General features: G+C 41.8%; 1 protein-coding gene across 2 annotated transcripts in view; it reads right to left on the reverse strand.

Annotated features, from left to right (window-relative positions):
* The window catches only part of LOC139687977 (neurotactin-like), a 54,742-nt gene that overhangs the window by 27,139 nt on the left and 5,582 nt on the right, over positions 1–22,021 (reverse strand). The window lies entirely within an intron of this gene.

A 22,021-nucleotide genomic window follows, 5' to 3' on the forward strand; every position in this document is an offset into this window, starting at 1 on the left:
TAATGGAGTAGTTTCTAACAGAATAATGTCCGTAATGTGTTTAACGGATGTCGCATGAATTGTGTCCGGGCTTAGCATTCCACGTTCCCAATCGGTGAATCGCGGTGTGTCATGTGATTGCGGAATTAAAAGAGTACAAATAGAACAGCAAGTGGCCTACCACCCCCTGCCACACGTTCTCGCGGCATATTGTGGGAAGTGGCATGGATATAAATGTGGTTGAAATGACAAGAAAAAAAGGGAATATAATTTGGAATATTCATACCGTAACTCAATCAGTCATTTCGGACCCAAATACATTCTTTAGACATACGAGGGTCATCCGGAAAGTAGTACCCGTTCGTGAAATAAAGACACAAAAGTAAATATTAACAAACATAAAAAATTTTATTTGAAAGAGGATACTTTAAACTACTTCTCAACATAATCTCCAAGCAAATTAAGGCATTTGTCATAACGTGTGACAAGTTTCTGTATTCCTGCTGCATAGTCCTTCGCCGCCAGCTCATTGAGATACGCGAGGGACCCATCTTGCACAAATTTTTGCATAATGCAGATGGTGTTTAACAATTTCATGAACAATTGTTCGAGAAACATTGGGAAAATGCTCACAGATGTCATCAATTGTGACGCGCCGATCGTTCCTCACGAATTCGTCAACTGAGCTCACCAGTTGGTCTGTAATGACAGACGGTCTCCCCGAACGCTCATCGTCGTGTGTGTTCCCCCTCCCCATGTTGAAGTTGCGACACCACCGCCGAACAGACGACTCGTCCATTACATTGTCTCCATACACCTCCTTTAATTGGCGATGAATATCACATGGGCGAACGTTTCTTGCATTGAGGAATTTAATCACTGCCCTCACTTCACAACTGGCGGCGTTCTCAATTTTTTTAAACATTGTAAACAATCACAGAAACAACACAGGCAATGCTAGCGTCACGCAACTTGGCTCAGAGAAGGCAGATAAGCCACTGAAGCTATCTGACCTCGTCCAGCGGCTACTCGCGTCGTCAGCACTTCATGCGGCACGAACGGGTACTACTTTCCGGATGACCCTCGTAATATGTTTTACTTAGATATCAGGCACCGTATTGTGGAAAAACTATCAATGGAGTCTTATCTCCAGAGTTGCAAATCGCGAATTTTATCGAAAAAAAGGAAATGAGGACTGGAGGAGATGAAAATGTCTGATCGCCAACAGATGATGGAATAAAACAGACAGACCAAGAGACTAATGAAGAAGTATTTCAAAGGATGGCTGGTCAAAATAGAGAATGACGGCAGAGAGAGGAAAACTAATCTGAGGATGAGTCTTGAGGAGAATGGTTCCTGAGGAGCCTGATGGGGGAGAGATGGGATTAAATGAGTGCGGAGAGAAGAGATGAATGGGAAGGCGGATAAGGAGGAACGCGCGGGAATACGTCAGAGCGAGGGATTAAACCGTGGAGGAATGAGGGGCGAACAACCACCCACTCCTAAGACGCCCAAACACCCACAAAGGCGATGGATGAATAACCCGAGGGTACGAAACCTCCCCGTCACTTTTGACCAGAGGCCTCTGAAAGATACATATCCCGCGACTTCCATCATACAAATGTTTTAGAAAAACCTCCGGAAACTAAAATAGCATAATGCGTAGAAAAAGCATCGTGCGGCCATCGTGCACTGAAGGCTGCCTCGCCGCCACGGCTGCTTGCTCTCGGTGGAGGTAAGATGCACAGAGCGGGGTCGTCAGCTGAACCTTAATCCATGATTTCTTACCAGTTTCACTTGGTCTTGAAACTATTAGTTTCAAGCCACTATATATCTAAATAGACTATATGTTATTTTTCATGTTTCCCTCCCCGCCCGAAATAGTTAAACACACGATTGGTTTAGGTTTCTGGAACGGTTCTCGATTCATCTCCTTCGTATGCCCTGATTCCTGCTTTTCCATCGCTTGGTGTGTCGCCTCTTTGTCCCTCGGCCTGCCACCAGAGTCCGTATTTTCTATCTTTCTTTATGCCCTCCCCCTGAGTCCTGCGCAAGTAATCATCCCATCGATGGAGGGAGAAATTGTGGGTTGATTACCTCTTGGAAAAAGAATTTGCATCAGCAAGGGAAGAGAAACGAAGATGCCATACTGTGACGAGTGAACAAAGTAGTGCAAGTCAACGATTCATCGTACATAGACTGGGAGAAGGCCTTGGATGATGTACGAGTGATGGAAAAAACAAAATGTTCAAATTGCCATAACGACTTGACGTGGAGCGCAAGAACAGAAGAATACTCTGCTAGCTATACTAAAACCGTTACCACAATGCGAATGGAAATATGTAAAAAAAAGTAAGCAAAAGAGTTACACAGGGAGAGTTACACTCCTTTGTACCTCTCACCAGTGCTATTCAACAGAAACCTAACTGGGACAGGCGATTTTGTCGTGGGAAGGGATGTGCATGTTAGGGATTAGGGTGAAAGGAACAAGCAGATTGCTCTCAATTTCCCAGATTACATCAGTAACAGCCGTCTTCACTGATAATGAACAAAAATAAAACTAAAATCCTCGTTTATAGTTAGAGAGGAGAATCAGGGGTATTTGTTGCGTTGAAAGGAGAAGGTTAGGAGGGTTAGGATATGAGGGTGAGACCGTTCACCTTACACCTCGGAAAAATCCTAACGAGGAATGAGCGGAGCTCGACGGATACGAAGAGAAGAATAAAGCTAGCTAGTTCTGTTCAAAAAGTTCGCGAACATTATTTATTACAAAAATATTTCATTGACAAACTATTGGCCAGGGTCCCCTACGAAGTAGTCTCCTCCCCGACGTATGTACTCATCCCCTCGGTGTTTCCACTTTTTGAAACAGTCCTGGTACGCTTCTTCCGGAATGGTCATGAGCTCCGTCGATTTTTTCTCTATCTCTGAAATGGTAGCAAATCTTTTTCCTTTGAGTTGGGTTTTTAGTTTAGGGAACAGGAAAAATTCACATTGGGCTAGGTCTGGAGAGAAGGGTGGCTGTGGAAGCATAGCGCTCTTGTTTTTGGCGAAAAACTCTGTTCTGAGTTCTGAGAGATGGATGATCCAGCGCATTGTCGTGAAGAAAAAAACAACTCGCCGCTCCTCCAAAGCTCGGGCTATTTTAGCCCAATTCTCTCTCTTAGACATTTCATAACCCCAAGGTAGTATTCCGCGTTAACTGCCTGGCCTTAAGGTAAGTATTATTGATGAAAAACCCCTTTTTCATTGAAAAAAAACAGTCAACATCACCTTGAGATTCGGGCGAACTTGTCGAGCTTTTTGGGGCAGGGGGATGTTTCACCAATCCATTGTGAAGATTGCACTTTTGTTTCCATGTCATATCCATAAGTCCATGACTCATCCCCTGGTATGATCCTAGGCAAGACTATTTCATCCTCTTCAGCTCGATCAAACAGCTCTTGACAGACTTGATCTTGATGTTGTTTCTGGTCCGCTGTCATCAGGCGAGGCATGAATTTAGTGGCGACTCGTCAGAATCATGACTGAAATTTTCAGTCAGGATTTCATAGCACGAACCTATCAAGATGCAACACTCTTCTTCAAGTTCCCTGACAACCAAATGTTACTTTACACGAACGAGGTAATTCACTTTCTCGATGTGGGAGTAATCCGTCGACGCTGTAACGCTCGTTGTCTTCCACTGATTGCCGCTCTTTTTTGACCCTGGTAAACCACTCATAACACGCGGCAAGTTTCATAGCATTCTCACCATAAGCCTTGGTAATCAACTCAAAAGTTTCCGTGAAGGATTTGCAGAGTTTCACGCAGAATTTCACAGAACAGCGCTGCTCCTTCAAAGAGCTATTTTCCGCGGATCCGATTTTGCGTCGCACTCCACGAACACCCCTTCACATAAACGGCCTTAACTAATCAATGAAACAAGACATCATCAATATGTTTGAAGGTGGTTACTAGGTAAGTTTCCGCGGAAAACCCCCTTCAAGCGAATTAAAAGATAATCGACTGGAGGCGCGCTATTCAAAACGTTCGGGAACTTTTTGAACAGATCTCGAAGAAAACATTCACCACGAAGAGGCGAATACTATGATCTAGATAAATAAGCTTGGGACCAAGGAAGTAATATGGGGAAATACGTGTTATTGGGGGCGTGGAATTCTCTGAACCGATGGAAATGGGGAAGCGGATGAGAGAAAAACAGAAACTCTCGAGACGTGATGCTGGAGACCGGAGACCAAATGGAGAACGATAGAAATAAGAATTGAAGGAGTACACAGAGGAGTAAATGAAGAAATAACATCGTAGAAGCTGGAATGCCATTCCATTAGTTCGCTAATAAAGACTGTAATAAAAAGCATTATTTTTTGAAATTATCATTTTTCTCTCTCACGGCTTAATTGAACTCGAGCTTGCGGCGATGAAGAGGAGGATGTGTGTCACTTAACGGTCGCTTCATTCCGCTTAATCGACGTTGAAGCGAAGGCACTCAAGCCGCGAATCCCACGCCATCTGCCTTCGGCGGCATCCTCTCGAGTGCGACGCCGCCGCTTCCTTCGAGACATTTGCTGGAGCGTTTCACTGGATCACGATTGCAAAATTAAAATATGCGATTAGCTTAGAACTATCTCATACCATCATCGAAGGCCATAAAGAGAGGGCTGGAATCACGAAAACGCTTTCGTAGGACATTTTTTTCGATCGGCTGAGTTTCCCAGGACGGAGGAAGATTAAAAAAAATGAAACCGAACACTCCCGAACACCTGATGATAGGTCAGCTCCATACTTGGGCCCTGCGTAGAAATATGATGTAGCACTTGCCTATCTGCAATCATTTTTCTTCAGTTTGTTAGTGATAGATTTTTGAATTACTGGATTGGAAAAATATACCTTCTTCCATACTTATCACGCCGATACCTCGAAATCATATGCATCGGATAGACGACCGTGATATGAGAGAGATCAATGTAAAAATCAAAATTGAATATGTATCTCCGTCCATATATCCTCCGAGCATACAGTAAATGAATCGAGAAGATGCATGGAAAACAGCAAATGATCAAGGATTTCAAGAATGTACATGTGACATGAAAACTACATCCTTAAAATGTGGAAGAAGGCAGACATTTCCACATGAGAAGAATCTACCTTTCTTACTTAGGGAGCAGTAGTGGGGGATGGGAAAGGTAGTTCTGGTGGATATTGAGCGCAGTACTCTTGGCAATGAGGCGTTTCCGATAAATAGGAAGTCACTTTGATAAAAGGCAAGGCCACAAACATGGACAAGATTGTCTCGAGTGTGTCAGAGGCATCCCTTTACTCGTTCCCTTTTAGGGTACTGCCTATTCTCCTTCAACCTCTGTCACACATTGGCCTTCTCTTCTGCTCCCGAGATATCTCTTATTTCGCGTGTCTCGGGAGACACTTCGACCTCATTAACCGATCAATCATTTCTCGGGCTACAAGCGTGTACATGCCTAAGTACCCATGCCTATGTACACGTGATGTCTATGTACCCATACCTATACTCATGATCACTATGAATAGAAACTGATCCTGGATAGAAATAAAAAGCCTTCTAATCATATAATAAAATATAGTCCATGAAGAAATATAATTTAATTTAATAAATCTTTACCAAAGATTAATCCAAAAGTAAGCCATTTATTTTTTCCATTTATTTTGAACTGAACTTTCAAGAACAAGAAAAAATGCAATGGGTGTAAACACACTTGTCAGTTCGAAAATAAAGTATATTTCGTATTCGCATCTTGCATTTGGTTTTTACTAAAGTTTCTCTTTGTATGTGGTTTCATGTGTGTATTTGTCACTGTTTTTTTGCCAGGGCATACTTCAAATCAATTTCTCTATCGCAATATTTTGGTGAACACGAGTTGTATGCACAAAAAGGCTTCTAAAAATATCCTTTTATCGACAGGTATGTTTTTTCAGGGAGGGATGCCCTCATAACCCCTGATCCACATTTCTGTAGTTTTTCAAATATTTTCATCGGGTGTCATAGAGAGCTGCGGCAGAAAGCAAAGTGAGGCGCTATTCTACATTTGTCTATCATGAGACTTGTACACATTGATAAAATAATATTTTGGATAACATTGGAAATTTTCGACAATTTTTTTCGCATACCTAATTGATATGGTTTTAAAACTTGAGAGGGAATCAACTATCACGCCGAGCTATTTTACCTTATTTTGGTATTCTAATATCTGACGTCTGGCTCTGTTCTTTGAGGATGTTATTAACACCTCTTTCTGCTTCCTATTTGAATTTTTAATCTACACAACTTCAGATTTTTTAATATTAAGTTTCAATTTATTTTTGAAACCATTGGCCAGCTCCGTCAGTTGTTTCTTTAATAGTTTACAAATGATCAAATAATCTTTATCGGATACTTACACTAATAAATCAGCTGCAAACATATTGATAAAAGCATCTTTTCAGCAAATTTAAAATGAAAAAATTAAGCATATTCTGTCATATAACCTATATTATAAATGAAGTCCTACCAACGCACCACCCCGAGGAATATGTTTGTTTTTCTTAATGTAATACAAAATGCCTTTTAATCAAGAAAAATGTAGTTTTTTGCAAAAATATTTCCATTGCTGATGACCAAGCTTTAGTTTGTCAGTCAGCCGAAGGGGTTGCAAGCATTGCTGAGTGAATTGGAAATTCAGTGCGACAGGTATGGGATGAGAATCAATATCAATGAGACAAAGGTTATGCGATTTTCCAGAAAGAAAAAGGCTAAGCTAAACATTAAAATAGGAGGGCTAAAACTAGAGCCGGTGGAACAGTTTACGTATCTCCAAAGTGTTTTGGACCAACACGGTCAAAGTAGTAGGGACATAAGGAGAAGAATTGCGCTAGGCAAAGAGGCTTTCACAAGGAGGAGGGAGTTGATGACGGGGACGTTGAGTAATGATGTTAAGAAAAGACTAGTAAAAACTTTGATATGCAGCGTAGCCATGTACGGCGCGGAAACGTGGTCATTGAAGCAGGAGGATAAACGCAGACTGGAGGCTTTTGAAATGTGGGTGTGGAGAAGAATGGAGAAGGTGAAATGGACAGAGAAGAAAACAAACGAGGAAGTACTTGGTATGGTGGGCGAAGAGAGGGGTTTGTTGGGAGCAATCCTATGGAGGCAGGAAAAGTGGATGAAGGGGGTATTGACCGGCAGCGGGATGTTGAAGACTGTAATTGAGGGGAGAATGTTTGGCAAACGAGGAAAGGGAAGGAACAGGATAGGGATGTTAGACGGGATGAAGGTAGGAAGAAAGTACTCAGAGATGAAGAGGGACTTGATGTAGAGTGGGATGTTGTGTTTTGCTGGGGGTCACAAATTGTTGAATTAGTAATTTTGTCCATCCAAAAACCTACCTTAACCGGTAGATTACCTAATAATAATAAATAATAATACTCTTTTGAGGCATGAAACCACTATTATTACAAATTATCCAACATTTAGCTCTACTCTCCTTTCGTTCAAAATTCTTGGATTACACTTCCTTCGTTGATAGCGATCCTAAAATATGTATGATGAACATAGAGCATAACAACAGTAGTAGGTATTAGCATGTGTTAGTAGCAGAGAATGTATTTGCATCCTAGAAATGTTTATTAAGTTATTTATAAATCCAAGTTTATGACTTTTTCTCCTCTTATTAGCCCCCAATTTTTATTTCTACTCTTCCTATATTATATTTTTACGAAGTTATTTTTCTTTTGTAACACCTTATTCACCAACCATGGTTTTGTGAACTACTACACTTCTTATATTTACGGGGTGCATTCCATAAGTAATGCAATGGAGTTTCCCGCTCCGCTCCTATTGATCGGTGTGGGATCGAACTGCTTGAATTAGGTCGGGGGGGGACGCTAAGCTTTGCCGCGAAACTGGTCTCAGTGCTTTCTAAGCAGTAGAAGCGGCAGGACTTCAATTACTGTAAACCTCTGCGCGCCGACCGTGTCACGAAAAAATGGAATCGGCGCAACGTTACGCGAACACTAAGTTTTGTGCTAAACTGAAAAAATCTCTTGAGGTGACCAACAAAATGATTCGTGAGGCTTACGGGGACTCTCCTCTGTACTACTTATAAGTTTCGAGGTGGTTAAAGGCCTTTAAGGAGGGCCGGGAGGAGGTTCACGAAGAACAACGCTCTAGGCGGCCGTCAACCAGCAAAACCAACAACAATGTGGCTCGTGTTCGACAATTGTTGGACTCTGGCTGTTGATTGAGTATCAAGATGGTTGCCTATGAACTAAACTTGTCGTCTACTGTTTTTTTTCGCATTATTACTGAAGATTTAGCGATGAGGAAAGTGTGCGCCAAGCTCCTGCCCAAAGTGTTTGTCACAACGCGCTAAGAGTCCGCGAGTTCCTGACCAAACACCAGGTGCCAACGCTGCCCCACCCTCCCTATAGTCCTGAGGTCGTCCCAGCAGACTTCTTTTTGTTCCCTCGGATTATGGCATCCCTGAAAGGAACCCGTTTTTTGTCCATTAAAGAGATCTAATCAGCCGTGACGAAGACCTTATGAGAGGTCCCCGAAGACACCTTCGCATTATTCGTAAACAATTGCATTACTTTTGGAATGCACTCTGTATTGTTTTTCTCTTGGTATATGAATTTACCATGGATGGATATTATACATGGGATGGATAAAAAGTATGGTGAACAATTTTTCCAGACGTGATTGTGCGTCGCAGCACTCTCGCACCACGCAGGGGCGGTGGTGGGGGGTCTGACCTTCAACACGCCCCAAGCGCCAATCGCCTGCGAGAGTTCGTTCATGCTAGATTATGTTTGTTAAGTGGACCCCTGCCGAGTGACTCGGTGCAAGTGCAAACAGCAGCGAACGATTGAACAGTTATTAAATTTTGTGTTGGACTGGGGAAATTGGATACGGAGACGTTGGGTATGATTCGCTAAGTGTTCAAGGGTGAAAGTATGTCACACAATGTAGTTTTTAAGTGGCGCAAGCTCTTCAAAGATGGCCGAGAGTGTGGAGGACTAGCCCCGAGCTGGACAGCTGTTGACGTCAAGAACCGACGGCAACGTGTGAGTGCTGAATTCAGACCATCAGTTAAGTGTGCGCATGATCGCAGATCGTGTTGGCATTGATAAGATGACAGTGCACAACATTATCACTAAAAATTTGGCGATGCGAAAGATCTGCACTAAACTCGTCCTGAAGGTCTCGACGGGCGACCAAGAGCAGAGTCGAGTGTCTGCTTGTGAAGACCCGACTACCTAACGAAAACCAGCATCGCGACTATTCCCCAACCCCTTTACAGTTTCAAATTGGCACCAGTAGACTATTTGCTATTCCCAAAAGGGATCCTCCCTCAAAGGACACCACCATGGGACCCTAAGTGCCGTCAAAGAAGTTTGCCCGCGTACCCTTAATGACCTCCCGGAATCCGCCTACCAGGGAGCTTATTCATTATATTTTGTTTTCAGCTTATATTTTGGTATTTCCTTATCACTCTTTATTTTAATGTATTTTTTAAGGACACTATGACAAATTAGCCTGATAATGATTAGTGTATGATCCTTAAATTCAAAAATCGATGGAGCATCGTCTGACATAAGCCACTCATTATTTGACTCGAATGGTTGAATCGCCCTATAAATTGTGAGTTCCTAGTTATTCCATCAACGCAACAAGTTATTTCGAGTCAATTAAACCTTAATGCCAGTCTTTCTCTCACTTTCTTTCCCTCAGCTGACTTGTCCTCCCCATTTCTAGAGAGACTCCCATAACAGATTCTGTTTTAACTCAATAACACTAACTTCTTCTATTTCCATGCCGTTCAACAAACGTAGTTGATATTTAATGAAATTATTAGTGGATTACCTTTCCAAATTCCTCAATTATTGTGTTTTCTGATATTCTTAATACCTTCCACATATTCTAAATGTGGTCTAGCCAACTCGGATAAAAAAACCTTGATATTATTTTCAATTTTTATACGCTAACCGTCTGATGAGCCGCTTGTTCTTAACTTCGATCCATGTATTCTTTTGATGTATGCTTATCGTGAAATTTTAGAGTTCATAGTTACTCATAGTAAACTTAACATTCCAAATTCCCTGCCCTGTTTTGTTGTTTTTTCACTCTTCCCCTTCCATCCCTCGTCCCTCTCTGTGGAGGTGATGCCTCACGCCATCCACTGCCAACAGCGGGGGGTCATATTTTTACGTATGGCGTAGGGGTTGGGGACCATAATTGCTTGGCCATAGATTTATAGAATATTTCCCTTTTTACGCTCGAGTTCTTCATGACCCGTCTTGTTATGCTGTAGGTCTATCGTATAAGTGGTTGTGGTTCATCTTTATTCCCTCCTTTTTATGCCGAAGATCTTTTATAGTTGGTGAAAAACATTTGTTTGGAACTCAGTTTTTCGCTAGCATTCAAATGGATTTTAACGTCCCTTTTTTAGGTTTTTTAGTCAATGTTTTTCCTTGTACTTATCCCTTTAAATCACCCTTCCTCTCCCTTGGCCATCTCACTTGGTGGTTGTACCCGCTGCCACATGCTTTATTTGGGGGATCGCGGGGAATTATTTTGGTGAAGATTTAGAAACAACATAACGCAGTGCCATTCATTCGTGTCTGTATTTTCATTTATTTCGTCATATTTCCAATTTGTTTCACTCCAAAATATCATTCCCATGAATTGTTTTTATAGTTGAATCTTCGTCGATCCCATTCTCTACGAAGTTCCGAAATGTTTCCTAAGCCGCGTGAGAGTAACGCGCAATCTGCTCAATTGTGCATTTCGTGCCGTCGCAGATAACCCATTCTGCTGCTTCAGCTGGGAACTTACAAAATCATAATACTGGTAATTGTAGGGCCGCCCCCCACGCACTTAATCGCGGCACGCAAGATTTCATGTCTGCGTTTCATTAGTTCTGCTGTGACAAATATTTTTTTTTGAATGCGAGATAATATTAAAATATGCCAAACAACACTCAATAATTTATTCCGCAACAAGTAATTTACGGTTACATTCGATGTGTGAGACAATTTCGGAGACTTGATAGAAATCTAAAAATGATGCATTCACATAATTATTACTTTAACCTGAATACAACACAATGTAACTGAAACATCAAACTGTTTCCATGATGAAGATCGACTTCTCTAACGAAGTGTTTGCTTAGGATTAAGATACGCTTACTGCCGAGAAAGAACATAATCTTACTTACGGAAACATAATTGAAGATTTTGAAGAAAGATCTCTCATTGCCCATACATTTATTTATCGGTTGTGTTGTTTGCGACTGGAAGTGTTTAAAGCCAACCTCTTGGGGCAGCGAGCCTTTAGTCACAGAGTTAAGGAATACGCTGAGGTTAGTTCGATCCCTCCGACAAAGTCCTCCAATATTTTTAGTAGGAATTCCTTCCAAATATGGAGTGTGAATAAAACGAGGGGGAATGGTGACTGCGACGTAGCTGCCTGTACCCACACAAACCGTCGAGTTGTGAAAAAGTAACACCGGGAGCGCTGTTAACGAAGGCGATGCCGTTCAACGCATAAATAAACGTACGAGTTCATTTTCCTTCATCAAAGAAGTCATTTCTCAGAAAGAGACCAACTGGGGAAAATTTTCCCTTTCTTGTATGCATGGGGAGCAATGGCAAATCCTATGCTTGCAATTACAAGTCCCGGACAAAGTAATTGAGAATAATTCGATTACTTCTGGCCCTTGTGGAAAGCATTATCTACTCGTATGTCATTTGGCATTTGCTGTTAAGAGAAATAGTCACGATAGAAGTGGAAAAGCGTCGAAATTTATTGCTAACCGGATCACCTTTCTTCCCATCCTCTGGACTTGTCCCTGGCATTCACTTGCGATGCCAACAAATATTGAATTTGCGGAATATTTTAGCCTGGAACATACCGAATCACTTACAGTTAAATAATGATTTATGAATGGTAACTTTTCAATGCTCTTGAGTGGAGTTATCTTTCGTATTTGTTATGAGACAAAGGGAAGCAAGCATCCTTGTAAATTCCAAGCAGGATGTCCTTCGGGGATGCAATATCTATTGGGTTCTGTGGCCGGTTTGAAGGCTAAGATCAGCTCGCGGAACAAACTCGCACGGCCAACACCCAATAAGACAAGGGACAACATTCTTCTCAGACGAGTTTCGAACCCGCTCCCAATAATTTGGCTTGCGAGGGCGTAGCCAATAAAAAGCTGCTGCCATCATAGGGGTGGAAACATATCACAACTTTTTAACATGTCGTTTGTTCTTTAAGCAGCAAGACATGGACTTCAACGCAACTTTTAAGTCGCTAAAAGTAGCACATAGTGTGCGAAAATGATGAAGATTGGGGGTTTGACGGTTTTGCGGCGTAGACACTAGGAGTTGGAGGGAAGCAAAAGAAAGAAGTGGTGAAGAAGGGGTTGAACAGGGGGTGCTTCGGGAGGGGTGCACGTGGGGTGGGCGTGAATCTTGGATGGTGTGCCTTACGGGGCTGAGGGCTGGGTCTTCGCGTTGAAACATTTTCTCCATTTCTTTTAGAATGCCGATTCTTTCCTGAGTTTTTGAAAATGGTGTATTTTTTATGTGAAATTTTAGCTTCGGTTAGATAAGATGTTTTGCGAAACGGGAAAGGGGTTATTTGTGGCTGCCAGATTGGTAGGTAGTAAATCTTTTAACTTCTCTTTCGGATTGATAATCCTTTTGAGGCAGGGTGGGTACATAAAGGAGGTAATTATTTAGGGTTTGATATAAAATAAGGTAGGAATGATTTTGATGATAGCTTGGTACTCTAAAGAGATACAGAAATTACACCCGACCCTGCCGAAGTTCACTGAATTACAATGTCCGCAGTGTTACTGAGCGTGACAGAGGATCCAAAGAGCTATTTCGCTAGGAAAAATAAAAGTTTGAGAAATTGCAATTTTAAATTTGCAGTTCAAATTGGTTGAGATACTCGAGATTGCTGAGGTCACCTCACCTTAATAGATTTTCTTTTGACAGCGAGGGAAGTGTCCTCTATGTTTTCAGACGCGAAAGTGTAAATAGCTATTTCAGGAGGACACTTCTTTTTATTTCCTCGCCAAGACATGGCCGATAATAGCATCTCGTTGTAAGCGATGGCGGTAACGATTTCTTAAATGGATTCTCGACTGGATAAAGAATGGTGTAAAAGGCAGTGGACCATTAAGGAGAAGAATGCTCTCTCTTGGGTAAGGGTGGCGTTTTAAATGCGTGTGTATTGCATGGCCGGTGTGAGAAAGTTTCCGGTATATTCTGCATTCTACCACGCTGTCGTGTCGACTTAAAGTTGCATCAAAGAAATTTAAACAGCAATTTTTTTCCAATTCCAAGATAAATTTTAAAGCAGATTAATATGCAAAAACTATGGATGGCATTTTAAAAAATGAGAAAATTGTTGATCTGTCTTTGTGTTCAACTCAAATTTTAGATTAAATCGTCGACATATCAGTGAAGAAAATAGTCAAGAAAATAATATTCAGGAAGAGTGTAGGTATTTCAAGAAACAGCTCTATTACAAAGAAATCTATGAAGAATTTTGGTAGAGACGAGGAGCCCACAACGAATTCGTAAGACTTTTTATAAACTTTTTTTTTAGGTAATCTACCGGTTAAGGTAGGTTTTTGGATGGACACAACTACCAAACAAATATCTTATTACTACTAACAAAACACAAAATCCATCATCCTACTCTATATCAGGTCCCTCTTCATCTCTGAGTACTTTCTTCCTCCCTTCATCCCGTCCAACATCCCTATCCTGTTCCTTCCCTTTCCTCTTTTGCCCAACATTCTACCCTCTATCACAGTCTTCAACATCCCACTGCCGGTCAACACCCCCTTCATCCACCTTTCCTGCCTCCACAGGATTGCTCCCAACAAACCCCTCTCTGAGACAGTCTGAGACATGTACAGGTTGCGGATTAGCCTCCTTTCCCTCCAATCTATTCCTATTTTCTGCAATATACTCATTAGTTTTTCCCAATTTACTCTATCAAACGCTTTTTCGAAATCTACGAAACAGGCAAATACCTCCTGGTTGTGTTCTATATTCCTCTCGATTAATAATCTCATTACTGCAATGGCATCACGCGTACCTCTCCCCTTCCTAAACCCAAACTGATCATCCCCTAAGTAATCATTTGCCCTACTCTCTATCCTTTTGTTTATGATCCTGAGAACAACTTTAGCTGCGTGGGATATCAAACTAATTGTCCTATAGTCCTCACATGACGTGGCCTTTACCTTTTTCGGAATAGGAACTAAAACTGATCTCACAAAGTCTTCCGGCCAGATTCCCTCCTCATAGATACTACGGATCAGCCCATATAGCCTCTTCCTCCCACATTTTCCTAAGCATTTTAAAAGTTCCACGGGAATGTTATCTACCCCCACGGCCTTATTTAGTTTCATCTCCCTTAATGCCCTTTCTATCTCATTGTCTAGTATGCCTGGACCTAAGCTGTCCTCCTCTACGTCATTTTCTTTTTCAATGTCTAACTTTGTTGGTCTGAGTTCTTTACTATACAGTTCTTCTATATACTCCTTCCATCTCTCTTGGATCTTTCCTGCGTCAACTATTACCTTACCCGCCTTATCTCTAACTGTTAGCATAGCTCTTCCTTTCTTACTTCCCGATAACGATTTAACTTTGCTGTACAGCGCACCGATTTCACCCTTCCTCTGCAAACTTTCCATATCCTCGCACTGCGTCTTCCACCATACTTCTTTTGCTTTATTTGTTGCCCGCCTCAATCTATTGTTTAATTCTTTGTACTTCATTTTGCTTAATTCTGTATTTATATTCTTCCATTTTCGCCGCTCATCCATCTTTGTAATCATCTCATCCGTGATCCATGGTTTCCTAGTCCTTTTAGCGTTAACGGTTCCAATAGTGTCTTTTGCGGCTTTAGGCAACCCTTTCTTGATCATTTCCCATTTTTCTTCGATAGTACTAAGATCTTTACCATCCTCCATGATTTCCTCTACCGCCTGTTTGTATTCCTTCCTTTTCAACCCATTTAATGTTTCTACATTCCATTTTCTAACTCGCCGCCCCTGCCTTATCTTTTTGAAACCCACGCTACATTTCATAACAACTAAATTGTGGTCAGAGTCCGCATCCGCTCCCGGGAAGCTGTGCGAATTTATCACACTGTTCCTAAACCTGTGTCTAACCAGGATATAATCTAGCTGATACCTTTCTGAGTCACCTGGCATTTTCCATGTATACCTGCGTCTTTTGTGGTGTCTAAACCAAGTGTTGGTGATGACTAACCACTGTCTCCTGCAGAACTCAACTGTTTTTTCCCCGCGGTCATTCCTCGTGCCTAAACCGTAGTCCCCCACCTCATCACCATCTCTTCCTTCGCCTACCGTCGCATTCCAATCCCCCATCACTATCAAATATTTCCCTGCAGGAACACACGCGATTATGTCCTCTAACTGGTCGTATATCCTATCGACCTCTTCTTCCTTATGGTTGCTCGGTGCCATGTATACCTGAATAATAACTAAGTTCGTCGGTTCTGCTTTTATCTCCACTAATAGTATTCTATCCGTTACCTGATCTATGTTGACTACGCTTCTTCCTACCTCTTCATTTAATACTATGGCAACCCCTCGTTGGCTCTCGTCCCCACCGCTGTATATTATTCTATACTTATCACTCCAGTAATCCCCGCTATCTTTCCATCTCACCTCGCATAGACCTAAAATATCTATATTTCCCCTTTCCATCTCTCGCTTAACATTCTCCAATTTCCCCGTCCTCATCATTGTCCTAACATTCCACGTTCCTATTCTAACTAATTTGGTCTTCTTCTCCTGCGTCTTCTGTCCTGCTGCTGCTGGTTTTCCCTTGCAAGGGTTTCGTGGGATGACGACCGCGGAAGCCTTGCCTCCCCCGCTGCCGGGCACGACACACTGCCGATTGGGTCGAGCCCCGTAGTTGCCAGGACTCAAAATATCTGTATAGTCCATCATGTTAATCTTGGGAATGATAATTGAGGTGGTTTCCCGTTGCCTTCCTCAATAGTGTTTTTAACCTGACACCATCACTTACTGGCCGCCCCACTGGGGTCAGACGCCATTGCAGCCGCCTCACTGAGGAACAGACGCTGCGTGGACTACCTTTCGTCTGGCTCCTAGCCTTCGACCTATCTGGCATGGGTGACCCTACCAGGAGCAATTTTTATTACTCCCGCCAGCACAGCTCTAGGGGTCATCGGAGCGCACAAGCCCTTCCACCACGTCAAGGTTGTAGTCCGGGGAGGGTTTTTATAAACTATTAGTTTGTTTAAATTCAAATAAGTATTGTGAAATTGCTATATTACTGTAATGGTAGGATGTGGGCTTAACTCAAAAATGTAACAATCCGTATGCATAAGGAAGGTGACTCCCTTCAATTAAGTTTAAAATGTCTTCAAAAATTAGGCAAGATAAATGTTCACGGTAAGTTGAGAATGATTATCATCGGAATATTTTTTTTAATACGCTTGAATTTTAGAGTACGATAACCATGCAATAGTAATAGCATTACTTAGTCCTAATTCATGATCAGGTAGTGAATACTAGTGAATCCAAACGTTACATGTTAATTAGTATGTATTGACAGCCGTGCACGAAATCCTTCCCCTTGGGATGGAGATCGGAGGAGTTAGGCGTGATGAAACGTTAACCTTCCTGAGAAGGGACGCGATTTATTGCACCGATGACTATATTGAAGTGATGTCCATCGAAACTCGTCCATTCCCAGTTCCTCTCGCATTTTTGCTCCCTTCTACGCCTAAACACTCTTTCCGCCCACACGCGGCACACATATCAGTATATTCGACCATCGGGATGAAATGAGAGAGAAATAGAGGCACCGTCACCGATAAATTCAAGGACTCATTCTTCCCTCGCACGATACTTAATCATACCATGACAAAATTGAGTCCAACCATCCAAAAATTTTTATTAATACCAAAATTAAATGATTTTCTAAAATCTATCAACTTGAGCATGATGTCTAGAGCCATGTATTCGTACGAGTTTTTTGTAAACATACACATATGAGTACATATATTGCACCTCCCGCCAACCACATCCGGTTGCGGCGGCTTTCGCGTATTGCCTGGATGTAGATGTAGTTGAGTACAGGGTCATTGAAAATTTTAGCCTATTGGAAAAAAATACCAATATTTGTGACGTTGCCTTCTCAACTCGTTAAATTCCTACTGCAGTACTAAGCTACTAAATACTTTTAAGAAACACGACTAATAATAGTAGTGCATTCGTTTTCGTCTTACCTTAATAATAGTTCTCAAGGTCATGAAGTTCTTTCAGTCACTAACCTGTCCGTTGATATTCCCAAACCTTCGGCTAGAAAAAGGTCTGATGCTTGACCAAAATTTGTATGTCTTTTCCCGTGGACTATTTTCAATTTATGCGGTAGACGGTAACAAAACACCTGCTTCAAATATTAATCCTTCAGTTACTATGTTTCAAAACCCATTTTATTTAAGGGAGCGCCAAATAGGGGCCTCTAAAACACTTCCATAACAACTCGGGCAATGGTCACCCAGGAATCGCATCGACGGGGAGGCGTCGAAGTACGAGGGAGAGAGGCACCCAAGAGGGCCACGCAATTGACAAAACAATCAATCAGAAGCGCCATTTTAATTAAGCCTTACCAATCCACACTCTCCCGGCTATTTTCTTCGATTCTCTTGAGCATTTGTTATTCCTTCCATTGTTATTATTTGGATCATTTGTTCATCGGGAAATAATTGGATTTGGTTGTATGCGCTGACGTTTATGGCATCATTCCATGGAAAAATTGAGTCAAATGCGAACGTTATCTTCGCTGTCCGATAAAACTGTTCGATTTTTCCTCTGAATAGATTCTAGAGCCCGGCCATTTTTTTCTTGAAGCGCAACTTAAGGGATTTCCACACGTTGGAGATCGCTTGGGAAAGCGAGGGTTCTACGATGGTTTCACAGTGGTACCGCTGTCCGCGTTGTCATGGAACTGCCCTTCAATTGAAGTGCAACACCCTTCAGGCATTACTGTGGACTTAGTAATTCCATTTAAAATATCTATAGCAGTACCATGTATAAACTATCGCCGTTAATATTAAGTAACACGTAAGATTGTGAATACAAATTAGGCATATTGAGAAATATTTAGGCGTTTTGCGAATGGGAAATATCGCCCATTTACTATCAATATACATACCCAAAATATGTAATGAATAAAAAAATAACGATTTAAAGCAACGTCGACATACCAACGTTTTACAGAAACGATTTATGTTTCTCCTTATTCATATAAATTAAAAAGTCATGCCCGACCGACCCTTTCAGCAAATGTTCATGTTAATAGAAAGTTTAATTAGTATTTGTCTGTCATCAATCACTGTAATTAATATTATCGTATAATATTATTTTCCCTTGTATATATTATATATTTCCCATATATATATATATATTATTAATTCCCTTGACTTCTTAATGAAAAAAGTTGTTTATTTTTCGATTTACACGCGAAGAGAAATGCATAGGAGTTTAAAATTTTATTCCTTATCTAGTATTAAATATAATAATCAATTATAAATGTATCAAGATGATTATATTCTTCGTAAAAACTTGGGAGTCTAGCGTAAAACGTGGGTTTTGGATGGATCCAGACTGTAAAATCGCACACTCGTATATTTCTTAGCCTTTCCTAAGAGATAAGACCTAAAATCCCACACTGCAGAGCTTCTGTTCCGCATGCATTCCATCTCCCTTAATTCCAGCATATGTCCCCATCTTTTCCCTCCCCCTTCCTCGCCCGCGTAACGTTCTCTTTTTTACAGTCTTCAGCATTCCATGGCCTATCAAAATGCTCTTCGTCCTCCTTTCCTGCCTTTCTTGGATTTCTCCTGGCAGTCTCCTCTTCTCCCCCACCCGGTCTAGTTCTTATTCGTTTTTTCCCCTTCAACCCACTTCACCTTCGCCATCATTCTCCACACCCACATTTCAAAAGCCTCCAAATCCTTGACTATCATCCTGATTCAATGGCCATATTTCCGCGCCATGAAAAACTACGCTCAATGTCAATGGTTTAAACGAGCCTTTTCTTAACATCATTACTCGACAACTCCCTCCTTACTGAAAAATCTTCCTTGCCTAATGCAATTCTTCTTCCTTTATCCTTAATACTGTAACCATCTTGGTCCATGAAACTTTCAAGGTACATAAACTCTCTTATTGCCCTCCTTCTTGCTCTCAGTCTTGCCCTCCAAGTTTAGCGTTTGACTTATGGTAAATTTAACTTTCATATTTCTCGAAAACCCCATAAGCTTTGTGGTGATGAAGTTGATTCTCACCCCATACCAATCGCACTGTATTCCAATGCGCTCAGTAATTCTTGCGACTTCTTAGCTGAATGGCAAACTGGAGCTTGATCATCCGCAAGCCTACCTGATTAAATGAATTGTCCTCCAAATTTCATTCCTATCTCCAGCTCTCCATGTGCCATTTTTACCATTTAAATTGAAAATACGTTTGATAACGGACACCCCTGCCTAACTCCTCTTCCTAAAACTGCCCATTGCGACTCTACGTTCGTCACTCGCGCTTGAGCAGACAGAGATATATACTGGTCACAGACAAGTCGGATACCCCTCAATTCTACAAGTACTCCTATTTCCTGCAACAAATTTATTAAGTTTCCCGAATTCATTCAAACGAACACCTTTTCGATATCTACGAAACAGACATTCATGCTAATTGCATTCTATGTTCCCTTCTATTAGTGACCTCATTACTGCAATGGCATCACGCGTGCCTCTCCCTTTACTGAACTCAAATAATCATCCCCTAAGTAAACGTTTGCTCTTCTCTACATTTTATTGTTGATGATCCGGAGAACCACTACTTAGCTGCGTGCGCAATCAGACTGATTTTTCCACAGTCCTCATATATGACTACGTATTTTCCCCAATTTTTCGATAGAAATTAACACTGATGTGACGAAAAATTCCTCAGAAATGCTACGAAATATTCTATGAAAACTCTTTTTCCCACGTTTTCGAAAATCCTCATGCAGTTCCACAGGAATTTAATCTTTCCCTCGCTCTTTTTGTTTCATTTTCTCAATTTGGACACGTTGTTCTACCTCGTATTTAAGTATCCTAGGAGCTATGGTATCCTCACCTATGTCATCTTCACTTTCTACGTCTGAGCTACCTGGCCGTATGGTTAATTATGTCTTTGCCATATCCTTTATGTATTATTTTCTTTTCTCTCGAACCTTCTTCGCATAAACATATTTTATGGAAATAAATTTGTGAAAGTCACGTTAACGTATTGATTTCACCAGCCGAAATCTCTCCACCAACTCGAATTTAAAATCGCCTCCCTCGTAAATGGGAGAGTGGTTGTGTTCCTCTTGAACGAGGGAAGTGACCGGCAAGGTCAAGGGTAGATGACAATCTAATTTTAAAATTCTGGAAACCCTTGTATGGGGTCTATGATCACTCTGGGCTCCGGCATTTTCGACGCACCTCACGGTATAAGTGCACCGGGAGCCGTGTTGAAATCATACAACGCTCCGCTCCTCAAGTGCTCACTCCTCTCGAACACTTCGCTCCTTCAACTCCACATGATTTCCATCTCCCTGCACGCCGCGCACAACACGTATTCTCTCCGGCAACTACGAACCGTGCCACCATATATCACACCCTTCTACATTATCTCTTAGCTAAACCTCTTTCCATGATCTCCTATCGTACCCCTCGATCATAATGTATGCGTTCTTCGATTGAATGTCCTTGAAAAACTTACTCCTATACCCCTTTCTCGCTCATCCCAGGCATCAATGGTGTTTTCGGTGAATAGTCGATTGCCACCACTCGTGCTATGCGGATTCTAGTGTTTAGTGAACCGACGGATTACGTATTTTGAAGGATAAGACATGATGAACTTGGAGAAAATATTTTTTGACAACTTGAACGATGGATTGGTTATATTCTCGAGCAACGAAGGTAATCATAGCGTCACTTAGCTCTTGTAGCGGAAATTTAATCCAATAGCGGAAATTTAATCCAATAAAGGAGAAAAATATTAAATCATTAATAATTGAAGAAAGCATTAAGTAAGAGTTGGGCAATCCTAACAGGACTGAGCTAAGAGGCAGGCATTGCTAACAGGAACAGCGAGGGCCAACACCGAGAATACATAATCGAAAAGGCGTTTTCAAGACTTGGGCATCGAGGAGATTAGATTGGCGTAGAGACTTTTAAGCGTGGGTTTGGAGAGGGACGAAGGAAATAAGTAAGGACGGAAAGAAATACGAATGAAAGAGACTTAAGTACAGTATGGGACGAGAACAAGCTGCAGCGGTACATGGAAGAAGGCAAGAAAAATGAACGGAAGAGGGAATGGTGGACAAGAGAGAAAGGGAAGGAATATACATTTTGTATGAAGAAGTTCTAGGAAGAGGGAGAAGGGAAAATTTGGAGCTCAAGAGTGAATCGGGGTAATTTAAAAGATCTTTCTTCACAGGGAAGTACTATAGTACTAATTGGTATCATGGGTGCCAAATTCTTCCAACTAATAGAAAATGTGATAGGTAGATCTCTGACATCAATGATGGCAAAGGAAATCAAGCAACAACATGGCTGTTGATCATGCAATTGCCTGCTGCATGCGGTGGGACACCAGAGAAGTGCCGGTGGTGAAAGTGGGCGGGAGAGGGGGCAAGGAGGAATGAGAGTTAGTCATGAAAGGACGTGGATTGGATGCAACAAGTGCCCCTGGGAGAAGTGCGCTCCGTTGCTTTGGTGATGCCGAGAGAATGGGCGAGAGTGGAACCGCCGTCGAATGGAAAGAGGGCACGAGCGATCGAGTGGTTTGAGGGAGGGAGGAGAGTTCGGAGGAGGGAGCGAGTGGGAAACAAAAGAGTATTGGGCCCACAGCATGCGTGACACAGCTAGTGACCGAAAAGCACGCGAGGTCGGCTCCGCACGGAGGTAGAG

Source organism: Hetaerina americana, unplaced genomic scaffold (assembly GCF_022747635.1).
Source record: "Hetaerina americana unplaced genomic scaffold, ioHetAmer1.1.p SCAF_2, whole genome shotgun sequence".
Lineage (NCBI taxonomy): Eukaryota > Metazoa > Arthropoda > Insecta > Odonata > Calopterygidae > Hetaerina > Hetaerina americana.